The 12,063-nt window shown below is 42.3% G+C and overlaps 1 long non-coding RNA gene across 2 annotated transcripts; it reads right to left on the reverse strand.

The window, feature by feature from the left end:
* Positions 1-3,970: 3,970 nt before the first annotated feature.
* Positions 3,971-5,866, reverse strand: LOC127299278 (uncharacterized). 2 transcript variants are annotated; one of them, XR_007850363.1, is made up of 4 exons: positions 5,809-5,866; positions 5,136-5,401; positions 4,448-4,547; positions 3,971-4,304 (listed from the first exon to the last, which is right to left on the reverse strand). It is a non-coding gene; the product is annotated as an uncharacterized lncRNA (long non-coding RNA). The 2 variants fall into 2 exon arrangements; XR_011744807.1 differs by having other exon boundaries at positions 4,448-5,401.
* Between the last annotated feature and the right edge of the window lie 6,197 nt (positions 5,867-12,063).

Below are 12,063 nucleotides of genomic sequence, written 5' to 3' on the forward strand. Positions count from 1 at the left end.
ATGTTAATATGTAACGATGCACTTGTCCTGCATGGGTGCAGCCGTATGCTACCTCCGCTGTGTACATACACTGATACACCAGCACCCACATTGCTGTCTAAGTTGTGCTACGCCTACGCGTTTGTTTGAAGCTGTGATTCAGACGAAGCATTAGAGGAGGTTATTAGGTTGAGGCCAGCGTTATTAGGTCGTACCGCAACCAAACTCTATTGATACAGTCGTACAATGCATGGTCATCATGTAACTTGTTGTTTTTTTTCTTTAGCTTTGTAGTCAGCGGAAAACTCGTACATGTGCCTGACCCATTATAGCCATTAGTTTTCGTTTGGACTTACCGTGCCATGTACTCATCTGTACAATTTTAATGTTATACGTAATAATTATAACTATTAAAGTATATTTATCTACAATATATGAATTAACATGGTGTCTCTATTTTAGATATCCGTATATTGTAGGCGAAACATACCGGTATTCAAATTATGAATTTTGATAAAATTTGGATTATTTATAAATATGTTCGCAAAATAATTGGTGGTATTTTGATCAGTATTATTGATATTTCCGAAAATCGGTAATACCATTGGCCAATGATTGTACGCAATACTTTTTATCTTTTAATCTCAACCGTTAAAATAAAGATCAATAGAGTATTTTTTTAGTGTATTTGGATTAACATGGTGTCTCTATTTTAGACAACCGTATATATCTGGCGTAATATAAGGATATTCAAATAATTTGTGAATTTTGATAAATTTTGAATTTTTTTTTTGCAAAAGCTCAGGTGGTATGTTGATAAGTGGTACCGCTATTTACGAAAACTGGTAATACCGTTGCCAACGGTGTTTTTTCCAACTGTACCACTGGGTGTCTCTATTTTAGGCAATTGTATATTCCTGGCAAAATTTATGAGTTTTGATAAAATTTTAATTGACTTATAAATTCATCGGGAAAATCTCGGGCGGTATTATGATTAGTACCGTTATTTACGAAAACTTCTAATACCGCTGGCGAACTTTAATTTCTCCAACTTTACCACCGGAAAAATCTAGTATAGAGATATATACCGGTATTCCAATACTTTATCAATTTTGAAAAATTACGGACAAATTTATAAATTTGATTTGGAAATATCAGGTAATATTTTGATCAATATTTACATATATCTTCAAAAACTGGTAATACTGCTGGCCAACGATTTTTTTTCCAACGTTACCACCGAAAACTTCAATACTGACAAAATACACGGGTATTAATTTATCAATTTTGATATACTTTGGAAAAACTTATATGTTCATTTACAAAATCTCAGGTTGTCTAGATTAAAAAGAGGAATCAGTCACAAGTACCACGTGGTTTCAGCAAGTTTTTTTTTATTCACAAGTTGACGGCTGTTACATTTTTTTAGCAGATACGACTGCTCCAAGTCCATGTCTAACACGATGATCTAGCGCAGATACGGCCTCTTATATTGTTTTCTTTGTATATAACAATAGATACATATTTTCACGTGAAAGCACCCCGTTTTAATTTTTTTTGATGCTATCCTACCGAATTCAATCTGCTGAGTCCAATCTATATTGTATATGGAAGCTATCCTACGGGACTCTTTTTGTGAAACATAACATGCATCATTTTTTTCTTTTCAAACAGACTGATCTCTTTGTTTTCTCACGTACGGTCTATTCCATACACGTCACACGTGTAACAGAAAAAATGAGGTAATACATCGATCATACCCTTTGTTAATATAAAACGTACCTATGTAGGTTCAAACGTGCAATAAGTTTTCTTTGTACAGCTAAACTGTTGTACGTAACACTTTTTATCTTTTAATCTCAAACGTTAAAATTAAAATCTATGGTTAATATATTTTAAGCATATGTGGATTAACCTGGTGCCTCAAAAAACATCCTTATTTTGCTTTTAGTATATAATAGATTAGGACAACAAAAGTTCTTTGGTTTTGTCAGCTACCTATGCCCTTGCATATTTCGTAGCGACTTTGTAGTGGTAACAATTAACATAACACCCAGTCACCCAGTACGGCAATGCTCAACTTTAGTTGCACTAGCTTCTCTCAACTTCTAATCGAAGATGTATTCAGAATTGTTCATTTATCGCATTGTTTTCTTGCAGGGCTGCTGATATCCAAAAGGATTCTTAGTCTTGTGTGCAAATGCTGCTCTTTCTGGAAACAAGCATTTCATATCATCCAAACTCAGATGTGAGAAGGACGGTTGCTCTCATGTTGTCTTTTTTGAGGAAGTATATGGTGCTTCAGATTGCACCCCAACAACACTTATTGCGGAGTATGTTTTCCGGCCGTGGGGGAGTCTGTTATGTGAATTCTCATCACTGGTCTAACTTCCGTCAAACCTTATTAGGGTTCGCTTCTTTTCTTGTTAAGAGCATCTCTAGTAGCGAAGTGAAAAAGTGGAGTTCAGTTCACCGAAAACGTAAGTTCTGTCGATTTTCGCAGTGGCGCAGAATAGAAACCGTAAAAATGGAACTGAACAGCGGAATTCAAAAAGGCGCGGGTAAATTAGGCGATGATCATAGTTCGAAATGACATAGATGCTCCGACTGAGCATCGATACTTACATTGTTCGATAAATTGAATCTAAATTAGTGGTACACCAGCAAGGGCGACCTAGCTAAAGCAAAATGCGGCCTATAATGACCTATGGCGCGCGGCGGTGCCGGTGGTGGCGCAGCTTGTCGGCGGCAGAAGGCGCCGACGCTGTTGTCGAAGATCTTCACGCGTCGTCGGCGTCAAGCTCGAATTGACACGGCGGACGCGGGCCTCCCGGCGGGCGGCCTCGTACCCCGGACCTGGTGGACGGCGTCCGCCTCCTCCCAGCGGAAGCGCGCTCGAGCCTCCACCTCGCTGACGGCCTTCGTCTGTGCAAGGACGGCCTCCTCCTTGTCGCCGCCGTGGACGTAGTCCCCGGCGAGAAGGTCGGCGACCGCGCGGGGACGAGGTCGTCCTCGTCGCTGCTCTCCGCGACGGGGAGCCGCGGTGCGCGGCTAGACTGGCCGGACGAGGAGCCCTCGCCGGCGTTGCCGTAGCGCGCGAGCTTCCCTGGGGGCGTGAGCCCCCAGTTCGTCCACCGGCGGGCGCTGCGCTTGCGCGCACCAACGCTCTGGTTCCACTTGCGCCGCTCGGCGTCGGTGCGGAAGATAGGCGGACGCGGCGGCGAGTCGCCACCGCCCAATCCGGTGGCACGCCCGTCGGAGCCTCCACGGGACGCCATCGCGTGGTGGCGGGCGCTGGGTCGCTGGCTTGGGCGAGCTGGATTGCTCGTCGGAAAATGGTGAGTGGCGGCAGCGGAGGGAGAGGAACGGCGGAGGGGAGTAGCGTCTTGCGAACCGAACTCCCCTCCGCGAACCCTTTTAATACGGGGCGTGCGGGGAATTTCTCGGGCCCCTGAACTTCTTTTACGGGTCGGCACATGTTTTCAGCCTCCGTTCTGCGACTGATTCGGCCCGAACCCGTAAATCCGCCGGAAAAATTCAGTTCCAGCGGGATTTATGGGCTCTGTTAGAGATGCTCTAATGGCCAGTTTATGCCGAGGAGTTGTGCCCCGGTCTCAAGGCCACCGTGAGTGTCGAACAGTGTGACCTAGAAATGAAGAAAGCTGGTTAACATACAGGGCCTGTTGTGCCCATTGGTTACAGTTGTTCATATAGTTGCTGATAAAATTCATTGTACAAAAAATTACATTTGTTGCTTCAGACCAGATGTATATATAACTCATTGAGTCAGACATCTCCTTATTATGGGCACCGTGTTGCTTACAGAGACCAAATGCTGCACATAGATATAAAATCAGTTTCTGAGCTAGGAGAACCAAGGTGGGAGAAAAATGCAAGTACCAGAATGCAAGTAGTTTTTGGACCATTTCCACTTCAATAGATTGCTGCTGGAAGGTTCACGTGGGAGAAACAGAATGCAACTGCCAGAGTGTTTCATCGGAATAAATTGCTTGCCAGGAGAGTTAACCTCGTCGCTTATTTTCCTTATACATCGTGCTTACATGCTTTACTGAACTTGCAGTTGCAGAGTTGTAACCTATATTCCATAGTTATGAACCTCCCCATACTACACTCCTCACTAATTTGAATACAACCACTTATATTAATTAGTCCTTGGACAACAAAGGACCCATTTGTAAGAGGTTAAATTAGCAGCTCCGTGGAACTGTGGCCATCGGTGATCAAAATGCTCATGGTCTGCCTTCACCTCTGCTCGACATGTTCATGCCAAACATGCATTGTCACCACCCCTGAAAGAGCTCTCCCTGGAAAACATTTGTAAATAGTAAGTTGCTAGAGAAGTAGACTACTGCCGAAGCTTTTATATATGTAATTTATCAAACCAAGATGAATTTATCAAAAAAGTCTGATGTGCATAATATTATGAAAAGCAGAATCAGTCACTCACAGTCAATTTCCTATGTCATCCATTCCTGAATATGAAGACATGTAACATGCAAATAAAGTCAATATCAAATTGCAGTACCCTGTTTTATGTGTATAGTGCCCTGTTTTATGTGTACAGACAAAAAAAAACTTAGTTAGAACCTAGAGAAGGGATATGTGTAATTGGATAAGGAAGGTGTGTAGATGAGAATAACATAATAACTTGGATGGTATCTTTTCAATTGCTGAAGGTTTGGATCACTGAAACAAGAGGGATGAGCTGCTATTGAACCATGTAGAGGGAAAGTTTGAACTTATCAATTTTACTAGCTACTTATTGGGGAGGTTAAAGTAAGAGGGGTGTTTGAAAACATGTAAAAATCAAATCATATATAACTATGTTCGTGCATACATACAGGTCATTCTAGCATTCAGATTTTGTTCGCATATAAATGTCAGTCCAATGACTAAAAAATAAGTTGAAAATAGGGTGTTGTTCCGTCTCGTTAAAACAGATAGACAAACAGGTAGACGGACACATTAAAACCTAAACACTATGAAAGAAAGATTATCAAACTCATTTCTTCGAAAGACGGTTCTGGCAAGTGCACACACAACATGAATCTTTTAAGGTAATTAATAAATGCTATAAAAGTGGGTATAGCGCAGATATGTTATAGTAACAGATGCGCAATAATCATAATGCTTACCTAAAAAATATCATGATCAATGAATATTTTTTAATGATAGAATAAATATGAAGGTGAAGACCATCTTCCTCCAGGACACCACCAGCTCCACCTCTCCCCATCAGCTTCTATGTAAGGATGATCCAGGTCCGCATCAATTTCATCCAACTGACAGATTTGAGGCGGTTCATATAATTAGGTAGCAAGAATCATTGGTAACACAACGATCTTTTTCTCCATGAACTTCCCACTCTTCAATTACATAATAGTGCGTGGTCGCCTTAGAGCTGAGAATAGCAAGAAAGGTAACAAAAGCTTCAACAAACTTTTGAACAATATTATATGATGTATAGAATAACGAAATAGATACATCAAGAGATACCAAAATTTTGAACAATATTATATGATGTATAGAATAACGAAATAGATACATCAAGAGATACGGCAGAACCACAGCAGGGCCTCATTCAAACTCAATTTCTTTTTTGATTATGTCATATTCCTTAATGGCACCATCAACCCATCACATGATATTATCTGAAACGTAAAAACTATAAGACTAAAATGCAGAACTACATAAGCAGCTCTGGATATGCATAACAAGAGAAATCGGCCATGAACAACGAAATAGAGTAGAACTAATAGCATAACAAGAGAAATCTGCCATGAACACCGAAAGAGTAGAACTAAGTACCTGCTTAGCGATAAATTCATCCATAATTGTTTTCCCGCCACCTTTTCAGCTTTCTCAAGCGCTGCTGCTGGCTGATTGCGGACATCGCAATATTTAGTGCACTATGTGGCAAACCCCTTCCAGAATTGCCGCTGACGGCTAGCCGATCTGTCCATGCTGCCAAAACTTTGTCAGTGCTTCAGGCCAAAACAAGGTAGTATAAAACACCGCTTTGCTCTCATCTGCACAAAACCAGCAAAAAAAACATATTAGAGGTAAAGGTAAACACATAAAAACTATGTACATAAAACTAGCGTCTCCTTTTGGTAAACATAGAAAAACTATCTAGATAAACCAACTTTGTTTTCACTATACATTCCTCACAGTCTCAAGGGTCGGCTTACGAAATTCGTAATTGGAAATGCTCACGCTTATGCATTCACTTTAATTACTTGTTTGAACAATCTGAGTACTGGATTTGTAAATGGATTTCTAAATTATTATTTTTTCTCATTGCACAATATTCATATTCAATCAAGACCAACACAGACTCTGACGGCAGATCAAAGGCAACCTATTGCAAAAAAATAAGATTGAAATCAAGCAAGATAAGAACGTGATAGAGCACGATAAAATAGTTTGATGGATGAGAAAAAAGAGGAGATAAATGCAAGGCAGTGCACATCAATGCAAAGCATAACTTATGAGAAGGGGTGGTTAGCAGGCTAAACGTTGCGGCCAGGAGGAACACCCCGTGCACTGAATCCATCAAGATGTCGTGCCCAAATGCAACATTTTTTCCTACGAAAAGAGTGCCACACACGGATGGGATCACCCACCAGAGAGGAAACTACTTCAGCTCCTGCCTCCCCCCTTGAACGAGCACGCTCGGCAGGCATGGGGTCCGGACTACTGCAGTCCCCGCGGCGTGGCTCCCAATGGCTGACCGCATCGCATCGGGCATTCCGGATCCATTGATTGGAGTTGTGTGCCATGATAATTGGGTACATTCCGCGCTGCCGATGCCCACGTTGGAATTTGGAATTGTGAATGGGCCAAAATTAACATTAAGATCCTCGCCATTAAGGACAGTGGAAAGGATAAGACCAAAAAAGAGAAAAAAAAAAGACTCCTTAGTAACGACCACACTGAACATAGTCTACCAGGAAGTCCTTAGCACTTGAACTGGATGAACCAGATTTTAACATATTGCATTTGCCTATTTCATGCTCAGCAATAAAGCGTAACAAAATCTGTATTGAGGGAGAAGCGGCGAGCCTTCATCGTTCAGGATAATAACTAATAAAACTCGAGCACTATCAGTTGGAAAATTCCACCGTTAAATAATTAAATATTTGATCTCTTAGCATAAAACAGGTCTATCAGCTCCTCATTTAGTATATGTGCATCACGTGTTAGGGAAAAACATACCAGGTTATGCAGAATCAGGCCCCACTTTGAAGATTGAGAAACAGTATTGCAGGACTGCAGACCAGAAGTATTATCTTCGCTTAAACTCCTTTTTTTTGCCTGCTTTTGGCGTAGGTTCTCTTATTATTTCCTTCGCCACTTCATATACACGCTCCCTGGTAGATTTTGCATTCTGAATATATGCCTGTTTCTGATAAATCAAACTGCAAAAAATAAAAAGTTCATATGTTGTGGCGTTAGTAGAGTCGTGCCAGCTTACAATTACCCTAAAGAGTCCAGATCCATTAGTAGTCCAGACAGCTGAATAAAATATGGTTATATGAGTCCTATTCGTAGTTGGATACTTCAATTCATAGTGCATTGGTCCTCCTATAAGAGCACCTGTATCTAGTGTCTTTTGAAAAGCAATAAGCAATCAATCTACCTTCTACATGATATCCCCAACCCCTCTGAATTATCTTGACCTACTCCTACTATCACATCTAATCGCAGATAACAGCACCGAGACACAGAGGACAAACTCGTCCTCATATATCACCTTGGAAGCTCTAAGCAGCCACAACAGCATATGTTACATAAATTTGATTAAGTAACATACCTCAAGATTATTTCCCAGTTCTTCCAGATCAGCCTGCATAATTGTGGAAGCTGATTCCACGGGACTACAAGAGAGGGGCGATAACACAGGCAGCTCATTTGCCTACAAGATGAACAAGGGAACAAAGCAACTCAGGAAAATACCGACTGTGGAACAATTTGCACCGCTTTCTCATTATCAACATAGAAAAGAACAATGCAATAAAACAACTAGGTACAGAACAGTGCATATGTTACATAAAACAATGTTCATAAAGTTAGCTTAAATTACTTGATGAAAAATTGAGCAAAACAGTCATAATCCTGAGTTGGATACTTCAAGTCATGGCGGGTTGGCCCTCCTCCTACAAGAGGACATGTATATGGTGTCTTTTGGAAGCAATAAACAATCAGTCTACCTTCTACATGCTATTCTTGACCAACCGCATCACATCTAATCGCTGGCAACGACACCGAGACGCATAGGACAACCCCTATCACCTTCCAAGCTCTAAGCAGCCACAACAACATATGTTACATAAATTTGATTAAGTAACCTACCTCTAAGATTATTTCCGAGTTCTTCCAGATCAGCTGATTCTACAGAACTACGAGAGGAGCAATACCACACTTGCCTGCAAGATGAACAAGTTAACAAAGCAACTCATGAAAATACCGAATCAACATAGAAAAGAACAATGCAATAAAACAACTATGGGTAAAACAGTGATATGTTACATAAAACAATGTTCATAATTCGGCAAAACGGTCATACTAATATACTCACATTCTCTTCCAGATGTCTCTTTCCTTTTAGTCTCGAAAGGAACCGAACTTTGCATATTGTGTTGACCACCTTGCTCGGACTCTGCAGTATGCAATATCAGTATGTACTCATCCATTTCACCTACCAGCTTCGTATTAGATTCGTCCATAAGGTGTCGACTAAATATTTGTTTCTTACAAATCGTACTTCTGTGAAGAAGCACTAATTAGGATTTCTTAAAAAATGAGCGAGTACCTTCCTACAATATGAATCAGACTGACGCCAAGCATGTCTAGTGACATACTTACCTTGATCTAAGCAAGACTGACAAAGTTCAGCCTAAATTTTCTGGTTTTGTTTACCATGGACTTGCACTAAACCAACGAGCGACTCCTTGTGCTTCTTAATCTCATCTATGATAGATGCCCTTTTTGCATTTAAATTGTCCTCTAATAGAGCAAGGTCGTTCTTATTTTCATCGGACGCCTTCTGCTTGAAATCCTTAATCAAGTTGGCTTCTTCTTGATGTGCAGCAGATACCTTAAGCTCTAATTCAGAGACCCAATTCAAAGTCACCTGACCAGGCAGGAAAAAATTAAAGCTTTAGCGGCAATAAGAGTTTTTATACTTAGGTTGTCCAGGAGCTATTTTCAGATGATGATCGTACCGATATTCTTGCATTAGCCGCTCAGGGCTCGCCACCTCTCCCACTTGGTAATCCTCCTTGTACACCGTTTGATCTAATGGCTTGACCTGCAAAAAGGTTTCACATGAAAATATTGGTAAACCAGATTTGAAACTCCAAGGTGCACGCACAATCGGTACGATATCTTACTTCCTTCGATAATTCAACCACGTTCTTATGGTAGAAAAGGTAAAATAATATTCTAGAGCTGATCTTTGAGAGCAATATGTTCTTTTCCTGTTTCCAAACGTTTATCATCAGTGTAAGGAAGGCCTAACAACATGATTTGCATGTTTATCTGGTCCGGAGTGACTAAATAGCATGGTTCCTATCATCCTATGCTCCGAAGCACCGATACTTCAAAGTCTGCCGTGTTCGCGTATAATACTCCGCCGATACTCCGATACCCCGATACACAGGCGATACACGCATCCCAGGAGTATCGGCTTTTCCGATTTTAAAAAGAAAGAAAAAAATACCGATACACCACCGATACACCGCCAGGGACATCATCGACACATCTAGGACACTGTGAATCCCAATCAATGCCCACTAGTGACCCTAATAGCCAGTGCGCTATCTATCTATTTGCTTGATTAACCATGTAAGTGGTTTGGATTGAGGCCTCAGGATTGAGCGCACCGCCACCGTCGCCGACTGGAGTCGCTCGCCGCCATCTAGAATCGCCTCCCCACAACCTGGAATCGTTCTCTCCTCCGCCGCCTCAATTATTCTTGGACTTCACAAGTCATTGCATAGCATTTCATTAATTTTATATGTATATTCGCCGTATCACTAAGTAATTTAATATCACATATCATTTCAATTACTACTTTAGAAACAATTTAATATCACTAAGTAATAAAGTATGAGGTTCTATAGACTAAGGTCATTACCTCATATTGAATTACTTAGGACAATGATTTAAATGAGAGAATACCTCTCATACTATTTAATTAATTAATTGGGGTAATTTAAATGGACTAGAAATGGCCACATAGCCATTATTTTGCTCTAGCCCATGATCATGGTAAACACCACTGTCATATTTTTGCATAAACAATTAGAGTTTTTGAAATGTGAATTATGACAATTGGAATCACCTCAAAATTCATTATGGTTGATTTTTAATAATTGTTTGTATTTGAAAAAGGCACTGCCTTGTTATTTTTACTACATGAGTTCTATAATGAACTAGGGTTTGAGACCAGTGGGGTTTGCTAGATAATTTCATCTACTTTCAGACACAATTGGAATTACTCAATTTGGATTTGTAGATTTGAAGTTATTCAATTTCTAGCAAAGCACCAGTATTGAAATTAACTAACTAAACAAATTTGAATTCGTGGGCTCTGGCGGGAAAAGAAACTGGGCCAGAGAGAGAAAAGGAAATGGGCCGGCCCAACTGCGCGTCTCGCACGCGTGGGCCTGACAGCAGGACCCACCCATCAGCGGCTATTTAAACAACGAAACGGTACGCTAGCGGTGGACCGTAGGATTAGAAGTAGATCGAACGGCGGTTGATCATCGTCGTCTCCGACGAGATCGAGCGCTACTGGCGGCGAGGCTAGGGGGTCAGCGGCTCACCGAAGGTCCGGCAGTCGTTGGCGTTGATGTAGGGCGGCGTTGTCGATGATGGCGAGGCTCCTGGTACCGGCGGCGTCTCCTGGGGCGGCTCCTAGCTTCGTCTTCGTCTGCGGCTGCTCCGCGGCACTCCGGCGACGAATTGGTGGGCTACGGTGTCAATTGGAACTGGAGAATGCTCGAGGAGACTCAGGGATGAGAGGGGAAGCGACTGGTGTGGTGAGATTGTGCTGGGGCGTGCTCTATTTATAGCGGCGAGGGGGTGCTGCGGGGCATGCTCGGGTCGTCCATGGCGATGGCTCTATGGGTTGCGAAGGGGCAAGGCGAGGACGGCGTGAGGTTGCTGGCATCATGGCGATCCTCGAGTGCTTGCTGGCGCAGAGAAAAGGGGACGGGATGGCTCGGGAGGCTTCAGCGTCTGCCACGGGTCCGGCGGAAATCTTCGACGAGGACGACGGCGACAGGGCACGCGCGGGCAGATGAGCATGTCTAGGAGGTAGCTGGTGGCGTGGTGATGCTCTGTGCAGAGGCAAGGGTGAAGGGGAGGACTGAGGCGACGAGGCGAGCTCGCGCTCTGGCGCGTCCGTGCGTCGCGCGCTGGCATGCCTAGGCGTCCTGGGCGCGTACGGTGCTGGCCAATGTGAGCCTCTCCTGGGCCAAGGGGCTGGCGTGGTCATGATCAGGAGAGAGTGGAGAGTCTCCAGGACATGGTGTAGGGGAGAGGAGAGAGCAGAGGTGATGAGTGGCATGGTGGGTGGCATGGTACAATGGCATGGCCAGGTTTAGTCATATCTTTGTTTTGATCATTGAGGGAAAGTGCATGGCTTGGTCCAGGGGGTGTAGAAGTACAGTAATGATCACATTTGATCTCTGGTTTAGGCAAAAATCCAATGGATATAAGCATGTATGATCAAACCAGATTCATGCCTGCCAAGTGTTTGATGAAATGGCTGCATGAACTTTATTTTTGAATTTTGCCAAACTTTTGCATGGCTGTGATTCAAATAATGTTTGGAACTTATTGGTGGTGTTGGTTTGCAAAATGGAGCTGGTTTGGTGAAATCCAAATGTGGGGTGATCTTGTTTCTATTTCAATGTTGCCACTTTGCATTCTTATATTAAGCAATTGAAAAAGAATTTGCAAGGTTGGTCTTTACCAAAGATGATCCTCTCGATGAGTTCTTGGATGAGGTGCAAAGAGTTGAGAAGGTTTAGTTTAAATATTTCTAAATAC

This window comes from Lolium perenne, chromosome 5 (genome assembly GCF_019359855.2).
Source record: "Lolium perenne isolate Kyuss_39 chromosome 5, Kyuss_2.0, whole genome shotgun sequence".
Taxonomy (NCBI): domain Eukaryota; kingdom Viridiplantae; phylum Streptophyta; class Magnoliopsida; order Poales; family Poaceae; genus Lolium; species Lolium perenne.